The 15,526-nt window shown below is 46.2% G+C and overlaps 1 long non-coding RNA gene across 1 annotated transcript; it reads right to left on the minus strand.

Annotated features, from left to right (window-relative positions):
- Window positions 1-1,834: 1,834 nt before the first annotated feature.
- Window positions 1,835-14,840, minus strand: LOC128330538 (uncharacterized). Its single transcript, XR_008310137.1, has 3 exons — window positions 14,703-14,840; window positions 4,206-4,448; window positions 1,835-3,107 (listed from the first exon to the last, which is right to left on the minus strand). It is a non-coding gene; the product is annotated as an uncharacterized LOC128330538 (long non-coding RNA).
- Window positions 14,841-15,526: the final 686 nt, after the last annotated feature.

Raw genomic sequence — 15,526 nt, forward strand, 5'->3', positions numbered from 1 at the left:
CCAAAAAGCAGGCTAGGCTTCCTTAGCCCGTTTTTTGGCAGTCGTGAGAATCGCCTCATTGAGTCATGCCTGCCTGCTCTGTGGTCCTGCACCTTGCTGCCTCTTGTGTGAGACTACTAACATTGCAAGCAGATTCCTAGGCTTCTGAAGTCCTGAGCAAGCCCCGCCCTAGGAAGCTGCTCATTGGCCTTGCCCTGTAACAGGAAGTATAAAAGGCTTCCTGGCTGAGGCAAGCCTTTTTTTGTGTTGTGTTGTTCCTTATGGTCTGTATGGTGTGTTCCTCGGCTTCTGTCCGACCTTCTGGTTCCTGAAGACTACTCAGCTTTGACCTTTGGCATGTTCCTGCACATTTGTTTTAGTGCTCTGCCCCTGTCCCACATTGAGGCCATTCACACAATCAAAAACTATGTTCTACCCAGGTTTGGGAGCTGTGTGTGCTCCCAATTTTTGGTTGTGTGGAAGCAAGGTAAGAGGAAAACCTGGGTAGAAGTGATTGTGTGGAAGCAAGGTAGGGTTCCTCCTACCTTGCTTCCACACAATGAGGCGAGCCTCACAATCAGTGAGACTCGCCTGAATGGGGTTTGCGGGGAGAGCGGGCTTAGCCTGCTCTCCCCGCAGATGATCAAGGCTGCAGACCTGGGTGGCTGGATTGGCCACCCACACAACTGTCAGCCCCATCATGGAGCCGGTGGGGGCTGCAGGCATTGGGGGCCACACAGCCCCCGGAAGTTCCAAGATACCCCATGAAAGCACGTGGGGGCATCCTGGAGAGACCCCCAGGGCCGGGAGGCTTGTTTCAGCCTCTCAGCAGGGGTCTCCTTGTGTGTTGCCGCGGTGCGGAGCTGCACTGCAGCAATACACGATCAAATAGTTGGGGTTAGTGGAGGGCTCGCTCCACTAACCTTGTCTAAGGGGAGGGTGAATTAGGAGGGTTTGCTGCCCGGAGCCACGTGGATCCCGTGGCAGCACACGAGCCTCCAAAAGCGTGGGTCATGAGAATCCCCTCAATCTCTTCTACCCAGGTTTTCCTCCTACCTTGCTTTCACACAACTGACAATTGGGGGAACACACAGCTCCCAAACCTGGGTAGAACACAGTTTTTGATTGTGAGAACGACCTCTTTACATTCAACTCCTAACTCAGACTTCATCTATGATTCAGCCACTAGACTGACTTTCAGAAGTTTTGTAGTACATGCAAGTTGAGTGGTGAACTGGGACTGAATTTTTACAATTCACACTGTAGACTCTGGCTAACCTAAATGTTTGTCAAAAGGCAGAGAAATGCAGGGGGAAGACCTTGGGAAGTTGTTTCACTGCCTGTCTGGTTCTTTTTACCCTCCTGGAGATCTAGGGAGACCATGGGTAGATAGCTAAATAAAAAGATTAGTTTTGAAGTAGAATGGAACATTTTCACGATGGGTGCCTGTCTGTCCTGTTCTATCTTACCAATTCCATTCACACATCCCATCCCACACACATTGGCAATATTCTGTCTCCCATGTCCATGCAGCCTTTTCCCATGTAGCCTTGGGTGATATATGTATCCACATTTCCTCCATGCAGCTTGACCAGAGAGAGTTTACTTTTTCTAAGTCTTGGGAAGATTACTAACACTACTCACAGGCATTTATCTTGTACTAATCCACACACATTCCTAAATGCAGCCCTGGCATTCAAAACAGACCCGAAGGCAGGGGTTCTTAACCTTTTTGCACCTGCAGACCTCCCAGATCCTCAAGTATTACCCATGGATCCCCACCTCATATATTTTCTTTTCATAAGACTCCAGTAAAAATTAGAGAGGTGTGGGGCAGGAAGATGTACTCAGGATAGCTATTTTCAAGAACTTTATTCTAGCTCAACAAGAAGCAAAATACATTCAGTACAGCAAAGATGTTCTACAGACCACCTGGACCTACTGCATGGACCCCATGTTATGAACCCCTGCTATAAGGCCAAATCTTGACTCAGCTGAAGTCCTGTATCCATGTCCATCTGATCTGTTTTCCATTCTACATATCCATGGACAGATGGTTATCAAACCCGCTTTGTAGCATATGGTTTGACTCATCTTGAGCTATCTGTTTGGCAGTGTGGGTGTTTGCTCCCTCCATTGAATGAGCTCAGTGTCAAAGGGGCCCAGACTCAGAGAGTTACCTGGAAGCATCGTTCAACAGATCAGACAAGGCACAAAGAGGTACAATCTTTACAGATTTATTATATCCCAGAAAGCCCCTGTCCTTTAGAGGGCAGTGGCAGCATCTTCCTGTCCAGTCTGCTTCCCTGTTTGCTCACAGGATAGGCCTACCTTTAGTCTGGTTGGGCCTCTTAGTCAATCACCACATGTGGCTATGGTGGTGCTTTTAACTTGTTACTTCACAGGGAGTACCTCTAAGCTTCTTCATCTCAACCTGGTGTCATCACACCCTGACCTCTTCCTCCATTCAGTGGGGTGGGGTGGCCTCTTAGGCTCCATGCTATATCTCTTTGTAGCTGAAACCCAGGCTTCCCTTGTCTCAGCCATTGCTCCACCAACCTCCTCTGTATCTCTGCTTGCCTTATCAGGTGTGATGGGAAGGGTGGCTCCAGCTTCTGCCCCACCCGCCATAGCTGTGGGCGCTTTTATCAGAGCCTCCTTTTCCTCCCCATAACAGCCGGCATGGGCTTCCCATTCATTATGGGCTCAGCCTGGTGCTTGTACAGGTATTGGTGCTGGTTCAACGGAAAGCTTTTCTATATGGTCCCTTCTCTCCGTTCATCTTGATAGTTTAGGATAATCTGTCCAGGACTATGGCTAGTGGTGAATGGTGCAGCCTTTGGGTCAAGGGACCACACTAGATATTCTTTGTTTCCCTTTCCATTCTTTGATTTCACGATGGGGCCATAGCTCAGTGGAGGAGTACTTTGCATGCAGAAGTTTGCAGGTTCAGTCCCTGGCATCTCCAAGTAGGGACAGGAAAAAATCTCTGGATAGCCATGGCCAGTTAGTGTAGACAATTCTGACCTGTACGGATCAATAATCTCGCTCAGTATAAGGCAGCTTCCTTTGATGCACTCTCTATCTCTGTTGCATGTTCTCTCTCTTTTGGAACTGTTAGCCAAGACCTGAAAGAACGAACAAGAGCAAAACATGGGTTGCTGCTTAGCCAACTTGGCAGAGCCTCTTTGCCTTTATAAATATCAACCACCCATGGTGAAACAACTCTGACTCCATGTTGGCAGTGCAAGGGGTTTCCATAGAGACAGAAGTGCAGGTCGCAACCTCTATAAATGTAATCAGAGCACTGGAGCTGTTTGTGTGTGTGTAGACAGGTTTAATTCTCTTGGTAGTGGGAGTTCAGTAATGCGGCATGTACGCATAAGCAGCTCTTGGTGACTGACAACCTGTTATCTTCCTGATGGCTCGGCTCAGAGCATAGCCGCCAGTCCATCTTTTAGAGCTGTCTTCTCTGCTGCCTTTTCATACACTAATTCCACCACGGGCCCCCATTGGGCCAGCTTGTCAGCATGCAAGAGCTTGAAAATATAATAACCATTCCAGCTACACTCCATCTGTCTGGGTTTACAGCTGCCTCTTCACAATGCCAACTTCATGAAATCAGATTCAGAGGCCCCGGGTGCCCTCCCCACTTTCTTTTTGGGATTGACTTGTTCACTTTACAAAGGGAACATGTTTGTAAGGGGCACCACTAATGCTGCCCCAGAATTGTACCTTGCCATACCCATCCTTGTCTCTTTTTATTGTGTTGTTACCTTTCCTCTCATCCCTTTCCTCCATCTGTTGTTTCTTTACACTGTTCAAAAAAACTGTAAGTTCCTTGAGACAGGGACCTGTCTTTGTTTATATTATTTTATAGAGCTCTATGTACACTGATTGTGACATCACGATCGTCATCACCTCACCTGCCAACTATCCCACTTTCAGCAAATTGCATATAAACTAGGATAAATTTGGGGTAGAGTGAATTGTAACCAAATATTTCTAATTGAAGTTTTCTTGTGAAACATTGAACGTATATTCTCCTAATTCATTTTTACCCATATTCCTAGTGGCAGATGCTGTTGGATTTAGGGATTTTAGAAAAAGCACTGAGTTTGGCCATTATTTGTTTAAAAGTCATCAACAAACCAGTTTGTTTCTGGGTCCAATTCAAGGTGCTGGTTTTGACCTTTAAAGCCCTTAACGGTTTGGGCCCAGGATACCTGAGGGACCGCCTGCTCCCAAGGGTTGCTGCCCGCTTGACGGGGTCATCTGAGGGGGCTCTGCTCCGGGTGCCAACAATGAGGGAGGCTCGGTTGTTGTGCACGCAGGACAGGGCCTTCTTTGTTGCTGCCCCCAGACTCTGGAATGCTCTCTCGGTGGCTATTCACTCCTCGGTCTCCATCACAGCTTTTAGAAAGAGTGTAAAATCTTGGCTTTTTGCCCAGGCTTGTATTTGATTGTCTCTGTAAAGAATAAGCAGATCTGTCATCCATGGCACTGTTATGTGTGATAGATCACCAATTTTAAGGCTAACCTCCCTGCTTTTTGCTTCACAAGAGAGAGCTCCTAACTTTTGTTATTCTGGTTAGTTTAGTTCACCAAGAATTCCTAAACTGGCCTTTAAGAGAAGTTCTCTGGGTCAAAAAGAACATTTTGCAAGGAAGCTCATTTCCTTTGGAAGCTCCTTGTTTGAAAGCTTCCAGAACCTGAGCTGCCAGAGAACACTTTGCAAGACCTCAGAAACTTACTAGCTAATAAGCATTGGCATTGCTAAACCGGAGCTCCTGTGAGCAAATCCTGAAAGATGTGGCTGCTTTACAAAAGATGTAGCTGTTTTACTAAAGGTTTTACTAAACCTGAGCTGTCAGATGGCTAAAAATCTAAGGGTTTGCAAGCACACTGTTATTGTTGCTGTTATTGTTTCTCCTACACACAACCTATCCAAGGCTGTCAAGCAGGTGATGGAAGGAAGAATGCTGTAGAGCCTTGTTTGTTGGTTTTTTGCGTTCCCCATCCCATATAAAACTACTTCTCAGGAGTAGAAAAAGGAGCAATACAGTCATGCGTGACTACTCCACATACTTAATATGCTGCAGGGCTATTCCCTTGTAAACTGGTCTTTCGTTTATTTCCTAGTGGAATAGAGCATGTCAGACTACAGTAACTGATAATTATATTCTTAGTCTTCCAGGATTCAATTTCCTTTCTTTATCTCTATATTGCAATTAGCAAGATTTGTATATTTATGGTTACAGAATACCTCTTTCATTACTTTTTCAAATATTGTGGACACTGATAATCCCTAAGAGCACAATCCAGTGGTTATTAAGCACTGAAACAACCTGATTCTGTGCAATTTTACTCAGAAGTAGACTCTTCCACTGGATTTACTAGTAGTACAATTTAAGATTTCAGCAGCCTTAAAGCACAATTTACGTGGGACGGTTAAGGATGTGAAACGGGACTTGATAACAATAGGATGTAAACACGACTAACTTTGTGTGGATGCCCTTTCTGAAGTATACTGAAGTAACTATGGAATATTATGATGACCTGCTTTTGTTGTTGTTGCCTGACTGAATGTAAAATCTACTTATTTTATTATTATTTTTAAAAAGCAAGGAAAAGATGTGCGTGAATTAACCTATTAGTGTAACCTTCCACCCTGCACCTCTTTTGCATGCCTGTCTCACTTCTTCAGGCTGCTGTGAACATCAGACAGGGGGTACAGAAAGTCTGTGGTGGGGGGAGGGGGCAAAATGGCTTCCCTGTTCTTGAGTGGCTTGAAGGTCCTTTGTGTAAAGGAATTGGTGGGGAAGAGAGGAAGGCAGGGGGAACAAAATAGCAGGTGGATGGCCATGGGGAGATTTTTCCACCTTTGATCTCAGACTGTCCTGTTCAGCTGAGTGGAATACAAAGTGAGGGTGCCAGAGAGGCGGCACTTCACCTCCGCCGCACAATCGACGGGGGAGAAGCAGTGAGCGAGACCGACAGACTGTCACTGGCAAAATGAACTGTCACCTCCCATTTTTCAGAGGCGCGGAGGGATGAATTGCGGCTTTGAACCGTGTGGCCCGTTGTTGATTGAGTTCCGCTGTCTTCGAACCCCAGCGAACAAGGCAAGTTCATTTCAGGCTGACGTTCATGCTGCTTATCAATTTGGGAGCCGGGGAAATTAACCGCTTCAGAGCTGATTTCCTCCAGAGTTGTGGTGGCTCTTTGGGGAAGTCCCACACCCTCTGTGTGGCAATGAAAGAGGCTTCTCCAGCCCCTTTATCCAGAGTGGCTGGAGCGGGGGGGATCCAGGAAAGGAGCCTACAATCAGCCTCGGGGATGGTTGCTACCATGAGAGCCAGAAGCCCAGCGCGGCAACTGAATTGCGCGGAAGAAAGCTCTTCAGTGGCGACTGCTCAAAATAGCCAAACATGCACGCAGCGGGAGGAGTCATCAACTGCCAGATGCTGGGAATCACCGCTGCTCTTGGCATCTTGCTGGTCCCTGTTGGAAGACAGAATGCTGAGTTGGACCATTTGCTTGTCCCGGCTCAGCAATTTTTATAATCTTCCTTGGGACGGCATAATTCCTGCCACAGGAATGCAAGAAAAGTACAGTATGTGGCATTAGGTAGAGAACTCAACTTCCTGAGAATATCCTTTTGATCCCTTCTTCTTCTTCTTCTTTTTAAAAAGCAAGTTTCTAGTCCTTATGGCTGTGAAGATGTTCTTGGAAGAATATAAGCAGTGCGTACGGAATAAGAATGCCAGTGGCTGGGACCATGGTTTCAGTGTCCATGGCTCCTAACCATTCTCCATGACCAACAAAACCAGAACAAACAATGCCAAAGAGTACTACTTGCAGGATATATCATTTTACCTTGATGCAGAATTTGTGTTGCCTGGGTGCAGAAGTGTAATTGGTTTTTAATAAAGCTAAAAGGAATTCAACTGACATAAGAAGGCCTCTGAGTGTTTCTGTCCTGGACTCAGTTTGTTCCAATTGGAGCTGGTTAATTTGTTGATTCCAGATTTTGGAATATTTTGTTTTTGTTTCTTTGATCAGGTCTTGGAAAAGAGAATAGCAAAAGACAAATGGACTACAGAACAATGATGACGTTTTCCTAGAAAAAAAAAGTACCTTCCCTCTAGAGCAGTGTTCCCGCTAACAGGGATTCCCAGATGTTGTTGACTACAACTCCCATAATCCCCAAGCAAAGGCTATTGCAACTGGGGATGCTGGGAGTTGTAGTCAACAGCATCTGGGAATCCTTATTAGAAAGAACACTGCTCTAGAACACCTCCATATTAACCATAACACAAGAAGCCATTAGGCAGATGGCACAGCACACACTGCTCTCCCATTGGTCCAGATAAACCATGTGGAGGGTGCGTGGAGGAATGGGTGGATCGTTTCAGATATCTGGACTGGAACCCAGTTGCCAAAACTGGAGCTGTCTGTACAATTGGAACATATTTGAAAAACTGTATTTGGTAGGTGGAGTTTAGGGCATGGATATAATTTTTTTATTCCAAACTCTGTGGGGATAGGGGTCCTCAAGGAGATAAGAACCCCAGTCACCTCTTTGGGATCAGGGGTCCCATCAGGATCCCATTGGGGTCCCACCAAGGGTGCAGGAGAGCAATATTCGGCACCACTACCCCACCATTACCCCTCTAGCTCTGTCTATATGACAAACTTATATTGGGTATACATTTATTATTTAATATCCCACATTTGAACACGTAGATGCTATCAGGGCAGTACATGAAGTTTAAAATATGACAATTAAAACAATTAATGCTGCCAAACAATAACAATATAATATTACTTTAATTGTTATGTTTTCTCCAAAGGATCTTGAGAACTAAAGCTTAGGAACATAGGAAGCTGCCATATACTGAGTCAGACCATTAGTCTATCTAGCTCAGTATTGTCTTCACAGACTGGCAGCGGCTTCTCCAAGGCTGCAGGCAGGAATCTCTCTCAGCCCTATCTTGGAGAAGCCAGGGAGGGAACTTGGAACCTTCTGCTCTTCCCAGAGCGGCTCCATCCCCTGAGGGAAATATCTTACAGTGTTCACACTTCTAGTCTCGCATTCATATGCAACCAGGGCAGACTCTGCTTAGCTAAGGGGACAAGTCATGCTTGCTACCACAAGACCAGCTCTCCTCTCCAAGACCAGCTCTCCTCTCAGCTTGGTGAGGTGCTGAGAATTCTGTTAAATCTTTACCTCAGGGGCGTAGCTATAATTGGGCGAACGGGTTCAAAGAACCCGAGCCGTGCCCAATCAGGAGCCACCATTCGCAGCCCTGACACACACACACCCCGCATCTGACGTCAGACGCAGGGGCGGTAGTTTAGCTCCTGAGCGGGGGCTGCGCAGCCCCTTCGGGAGCTAAACAAAGGCTGGCGCTGCGTTCGCAGCACCAGCCAGAAGTGGCTCTTCCCTGCAAAGGCAGGGAAGAGTTGCTCCCGGCTAGTGCTGCGAATGCAGCGCCAGCCTAACTAGTTCCTGAAGGGGCCGCGCAGCCCCTTCAGGAGCTAAGACTGGTGCTACATTCACAACGCAGCCCAGAAGCGGCTCTTTCCTGCAGGGAAGAGCTGCTCCTGGGCTGCGCTGCGAACGCAGCACCAGCCTTTCTCTAACTGCCGAAGGGGCCGCGCGGCCCCTTCAGCAGTTAAGCTGCTTCTCCCAAAGGGAGCCTCAAGGCTCTGTTCGGGAGCCAGACCACGCCCCCCACATCTGATGTCAGATGCGGGGGGCGTGGCTATCCCCTGCATCTGATGTCAGATGCAGGGGGCGGGGCTATAGGGGCACCCGCCGCGGCCATACACGGGCCGCCGGCGGGCTAGCTATGCCCCTGCCTTACCTCTTTCCACCCCAACTGCTCTTCCAAAAACTACAATTTCCAGGGTTTTCTGGGGAAAGGGAATTCTTTCTTTCTTTCTTTCTTTCTTTCTTTCTTTCTTTCTTTCTTTCTTTCTTTCTTTCTTTCTTTCCTAAACAGCTTACCAATTACATAAACTCAGCAACATCCGTTAAAGCATATCAACTGTGATTTAGTCCAAAAGCTTAAATCAGTACCGTAGCCCAGTAGTTTTATGGTTCTTAGTGCTAAGTAAAGTAAGCATGCCTAACATTGCAGCCGTAGCTGTTACTGAAGAATCCTTTGTTTCTTTTATTTATCATAACTTCATATCATGGTTATAATTTACCAAGCAAGTGGATCTGTAACAATTATTTTATCTCATTCATGTGTGTGTGGTTTTCTAGTTCTTATTAATCATTTAAATATGGTACCGTTACGTTTAACTTTGCTGTCTCTGTGAGGCTTTTGGGAGGTCAACGCAAACTTCATTAAGGTATAAATTAGAGGTAATTTCTAGAATCTGGCCTTCTATAAATAATCCCTTGGGTTGTTGATCCATAACACAGATAAAGTCTGGTGCTCTTCATGCTAATTTCATTCTCCCATAGAACAATGATTTCTGTGGTTGTACACCTGGAGTGCCCTGTGTTTATACAAACAGACATTGTAGAATTTGTTATGAGACTGCATGAACAGGCTGTGTACCATTGCATCGTTCTGACAAGCCCACCCACCACTTATTGCAAAACAATCCAATGTCACCCATTTCTTTTGTTCACTGGAGGGTGTGTGTGTGTTTCACTTTCAGTTGGGTGTGAGTCCTATTGTGTGGGGCTTAGTAAAGGAAAGAAATCATAACCAGGCCTTCCAAACCCTTGTTCCCCTACCTGAAGGATTTTCTACATGCTAGCTAACCACACATTAATACTGTCATCCAGACTATAGTGCAGGAGTAAACAAGGCACCAAGGAGTCTATAGAATAGGCATCTGTCGGGATGCTGCATTACCTGGTTGCTTGCACAGCCTCGTGGAGGGAGCGCGGTGTCCTTCCTTTGGGACTTCTGTCTTCCCACCAAAGGAAGTGGGGGTGAGATAGTTCCAAGCCTGACAGATCCCGGTGAGGTTGAGCAGGCAAGGCAGGGAGAGCTGCAGGGAACAGCTCCGGATGGTGAGGCCACCACATTGGGAGAAGCAGTAAGCAGTAAGTGAGATCAGGGAGGGGGCGGGGTTTGGAGTAGGCTTTAAGCCCTGTCAGCAATGTACTAGGACATTTAAAACCAAGGCTGCTCTTGAGAGTGGGATCCGGAGTCCCCTGGATAGGAATCTAGCTGGGCATAGCAAGCCAGGAGGAGGACTAAGGTGACCAAGTAACCTCCTCCCCTGGCTTACCCTGAGGCTGACCTTGGAGGGGATGTGCATGGAACTGGGTTGGAAGTTTGAAGGCGGGAGGGGTTGGACTTAAAGGGCGGGGGAGGGCGCACTTACCCCTCCCTCCACTCCCCCCACCCCCGCTGGCGCTCCATTATCAAAGGCTCCTTCGGGACGGCAGCATACTTCCCTGCTGCCCCGCCCCCTCTTGGCCCAGAAGTACCAGGAAGTACCTGGCACTCATGTGTGCGCCTGCCTGACATGCATGCGCCTGGCATGTGCACACATGCCAGGTACTTCTTGGTACTTCCAGACAAAGAGAGGATGGGGTGGCAGGGAGGTATGCTGCCACCCTGAAGGAGCCTTTGATAACTTAGCGCCACTGGGGGGAAAGCAGAGGGAGGGGTAAGTGCACCCTCCCCTGCCCTTAAAGTCTGACCCCCCCACCTTTGAACTGGCCAGCCAGTTGTTCAAACCAATTCAGAGGCCCTTAAAAGGGCCTCCGAACAGGTCCGTGCACATCCCTAGACCGTGGCTATTCTCACCCCAGGATTTTGGGGACAAAAAGGGCCAAGAACACACCACCTCCTGCTTGGAACGTGACACTTTATTTGGCATGTAGCTGTAGCTCAGTGGTAGAGCATCTGCTTTGCATTCAGAAGGTCCCAGGTTGAATCCCTGGCATCTCCAGATAGGACTGGGAAAGACTCCTGCCTGAAACACTAGAGAACCACTGCCAGTCATTGTAGACAATACTGAGCTAGATGGACCAATGGTCTGACTCAATATAAGACAGCTTCCTATGTTTCTTTGATTCAAGCATGGGAGCCGTGTGTCACTCAGATTACTACAGGATGAGGCATATTCTACACCCTCTGCAAAACCAGTTGCAGGGAAGTAAGAGCAGGAGGAAGAGCATGCCCTCAACTCCTGCCTGTGGCTTCCAGCGGCATCTGGTGGGCCACTGTGGGAAACAGGATGCTGGACTAGATGGGCCTTGGGCCTGATCCAGCAGGGATATTCTTATGTTCTTAAAATTTACTAGCAGGTTCCTGCACTGAGCAGGGGTTGTACCAGACCTTCTAGGTCTGTTCCAGCTCTAATAGTAATGAAAGGTTATTCCATTTTCCCCTGCAGTAGCTTATCTATAAGAGAGGCAATGGTTAATAATTCATAAGACATCAGAGATGACAGAAACCCAAGGAGTTTCTCAAGGTATTTTGGGATAGGAGTCATCAAGGGCAAGTCCTGTTCAACACTACCGTCACCACCAGCTCGTCTGGTGGCTACTCGGGGACGGGTCTTCTCCATTGCTGCCTTGAGGCTTTGGAACACACTTCCTGCTGAAATATGAGCCTCCCCATCTCTTACAACTTTTAAAAGGGCAGTCAAGACGCATTTGTTCACCCAGGCTTTTAACTAGATACTGTTTTAATTGTGTTTTAATTGTGTTTTAATAGTTTTAACTTTTGAATTTTAATTGTTGAAATGTTTTAATCTTTTATTGGCTGTTTTTATTGTTTTGTAAACCGCCCAGAGAACTTGCGTTTTGGATGGTATAGAAATGTATTAAACAAACAAACAAACACAAGAAGCTCTGCTAATTCAACGCTGAAGTAAGTTCCCAAGCAGATCTCAAAGTTATTATGAATACCAAGAAGAATCAGCAGGAGAGTCTTAGGGCCAAGGGTGTCATTTCAGATGTGTGGGAAGAGGTATTTCAGTAGGGAGCATATTCTCAACCATGTTAAAATTGCACACTTGCATATATTAAACTGTTTAAAAAGTGGCTGACATCGTGTGCCACATTCCATGTGTATTATAATAATGAATCATACTATCACACAACCTTTTGCAATTTTTGCATTTGCACAAGAACACACTTGCAATGCACATCACATTACAAGTATACAGTGAGGTCATTCACATAGTCAAAAATTGCATTCTACCTGGGTTTGGGAGCTGTGTGTGCTCCCAATTTTTGGTTGTATGGAAGCAAGGTAGGAGGAAAACCTGCATAACTTTTCCTCCTACCTTGCATCCACACAATCACTTCTACCCAGGTTTCCCTCTTACCTGGCTTCCACACAAGTGAAAATTGAGAGCACACAGAGCTCCCAAACCTGGGCATTTTTTATTGTGTGAATGACCTCAGTATGGCAACATACTTTGAAAACGTTTGTTGGGGGTTACTTTGAATTCCTGCTATTTCTTATCAGGAAGGTTTTAACGGTATTCACACAGCCTAACCCAGGCTAGGGCAGCCCAGCATGGGCTGGGCTGCATGTGTGATGTGCCAGGGTCAAGCCCAATCCTGGTGCTGCCCCTGTGCCAAAGTTTTTAATCCAGCAGTTAGCCAAGGTTAAGCAAACCTATGGTTCACTTAACCTAGGGCTGCACAACTCAAATACCCTAGTGGGCCAGAACCATACACAACTTGGCGTGCAAGGGCCAAGGTCAATTTTTAGCACATGATTACATTAACATTAAAAATTTCATTAGTTACTTGTGGATCTAGTCCCCTTGACAACAGACCCATAGTTTTAACCAAGAAATAGTGGCCAGAAAATAGGTCCTGACCCTGCTCAGTTAGTGAGGCCCCTGGAGTGCAAGCCATCCCAAAATAAATGCCAACTCCTCTCATCTCTCTAAATTGTCATTGCTTTCAGGCTGCAATCCAAGGCATGCTTACATGGGAGTAAGCCTCACTGGGTACACCATGAAACATATTTCTGAGAAACCATGCACAGGAGGGCGCTATAAGGCAGTTTTCAGCTCCTCTGTTGCTGCAGGATACCTGGGGGCCAGTAAAATAGTCCCTGCGGGCCAAATCTGGCCCCTGGGCTTTCTGTTGTGCAGGCCGGACTTAACCTCAGCTGGCAATCATCTGGGCGACTACTGGCAGGTTAAACAGCTTCCCTCCAGGTCCGCTGCCATTTCCAGCAGCGAGCCAGGGGGAAGAAGCAACTGTGTTGGTACCCTGGGGCACCATGGGATGCGGGGGGGCGGGGGAGAGTTATCCTGCTCCCAGCATCTCCTTCCACCGTACCACCACTCGTGTGAGTGAGTGAGGTGGAGAGAAGGTGGAGAGTGAGTGAGGTGGAGAGAAGGATGGCAGCTGCTCATCTGTCAGGGAAAGCTGCCAGCTGCCCAGCTGCCCACTGTCCCTCTCTCCCCAGTGAGGTCATGTGCATGACCTCTTTGTGTTGTAACCCTACTGGTAAGAAAGAGGTGCCAGCCAGTGCTTTTTGGTGTGATCTGCTAGGTATTCTGTTTTCTGGGTAGCACCTCCAGCTATCTCCCTTTTAAAGGATTTGGGCCTTTGGCAGGCAGACTTAATCTATCAGCCTATTTAAGAACAGTTTGTCACATTCGTCACTCTGTCTGCAAAACTATAGGGTATAGAGAGGCCTGACTGAAGTCTGGTGTACAAAAACATTTCCATCCAAGGACTAATACAGGGTGAGTTTCCATAAAATACAACTGAGACAGAAACCTGCATTCAATTAAGTTTGTGTTTTTTTAAAAATCAAATGTGGGGCTTAGGTGGTTGTGAAGCAAATAAACCAGCTTAAATGCTTCCAGAGTTTTTAATTAAATCAAGCATTATGCCATAAAAACGTCCTGGAATGGAAGGTCCCCATAAAGGAAGCAGAACTGAACGGTGGTTGAATTTTTACAGATTGTTAAAATGGATAGGGTGTTGGACTATTTGTTGACATAGGGCACTTAATTTATTTAAACATAAAGAAGTCAAAGTAGTTGTTTTTTATTGCACCAACTTTGGATAGTGAGTGTACAAGTACTGCAGGGGTTGGGAAAGTAGTTTTGTCTTCAAGCTTACATGAATGGTGCTTTGGTGGGGGGGACTCCCAAACAAATTCTAACTTGAATTTTCTGGCAAATTTTATATTCCAATTCTATTATAATATTGTAAATCTATTCTAATTCTACATTCTAATTATATTCTAATGTACATCATCTGGAGATGTATATTTCAGGTGGTATATAAATATGATAAGCTAACAAACAATTCACATTTCTCAACAATGAGTTTAGGGTTTTCAGAGAAAAGGTGGGAAAAGGTTGAATCTAACAAATAAATACTTGAAATTTCATCAAGACAGATGTAGGCAAGAGATAGACTATAAGTTTGAAGAGAAGTGGTTTGAGAAAGGATATGATTCCCAGAATGCATTGCATTCCTGGGTACACATTGTATTCCTAGGTTCTCATCAAATGTGTTCTTTTGTTTCACTGTCACCTCTGATCAGATGGATTTTTCAGGTTGCGAAAGATCAAACTTCATATAACGTTAGCCTGATGACTTTCTTCTCTGCTGCAAAGCACTGTCAGGAAAGGATATAGAAGCGATGGATAGGAAAGGAAATCCTGACCCTTTCTTTGCCAGCTTCTCCCCCTGCCCCCGCAAACTCCCCTAGCTGCTTTTATTCCTGCCAGTGTTCCATACCCATGTTTACCTTGCTGGGGAGGGGACTGGAACCGCACCATTGAGGGGAACAGCTGGAGAAGGAGAAGTTTCAGAGGAAAACTGTCTGGTAGGAAACAAATTCAATCTGCCCTTCCTTTCTGCCCCTTGCTCCCATGTGGCTCTCCAGATGTTGCTGAACTACAACTCCTATCATCTCCAGCTGCAATAAATTGCATGGTTGGGGCTGATGGGAGTTGTAGTTCAGCAGCATCCGGAGATCCACATGTTGCCTACCCCTGGTCCAGAGGATACTTAGCAATGCTGGAGGCTGCCCATTGCACTACCATCACACATAGCTGCTGTGCTTAGCCTAGTGTCTGACCCTGAAACTATACAAAACCCTGTATAACCTGTTTACTAAAGACAAAGGAGGGATAGGTGTACATGCCACAAGCAGCAATTACTTTTCTGAGCTTCCTTCAGCTCTCTGAAAAACTTTCATCTATCTTTAGCTTGCTTTTTAAAAAGTATTCCTCAAAGTCAAATTCCATCAAGTGGAATTTTGATATTTCTCAAATTTTGAAATGTTTGTCAAATCGTAAATTCATTTCAGCACTACATTATGCAGTTTCAGGGGCAGAAGCTGATGCATGGTCATTCTGTAGTGCATGAAGTTTCTTTCCACTGTGGATCTGGATGGTGGTTTATGCCATTGCTTAAATCACTTTTTAGATATCTATATTGGCATGCTGAACTATGATCTAACCACACTGTAAAAGCCTCATTTGACCATTCCACCCTGGGAAAACTGCTGACAAAATAGAATTGGACCCCCCAAATATAATGCAGTCCACCATTCGCAAATTGGCATTG

The sequence above is a fragment of the Hemicordylus capensis genome, chromosome 6 (genome assembly GCF_027244095.1).
Source record: "Hemicordylus capensis ecotype Gifberg chromosome 6, rHemCap1.1.pri, whole genome shotgun sequence".
Classification (NCBI taxonomy): Eukaryota; Metazoa; Chordata; class Lepidosauria; order Squamata; family Cordylidae; genus Hemicordylus; species Hemicordylus capensis.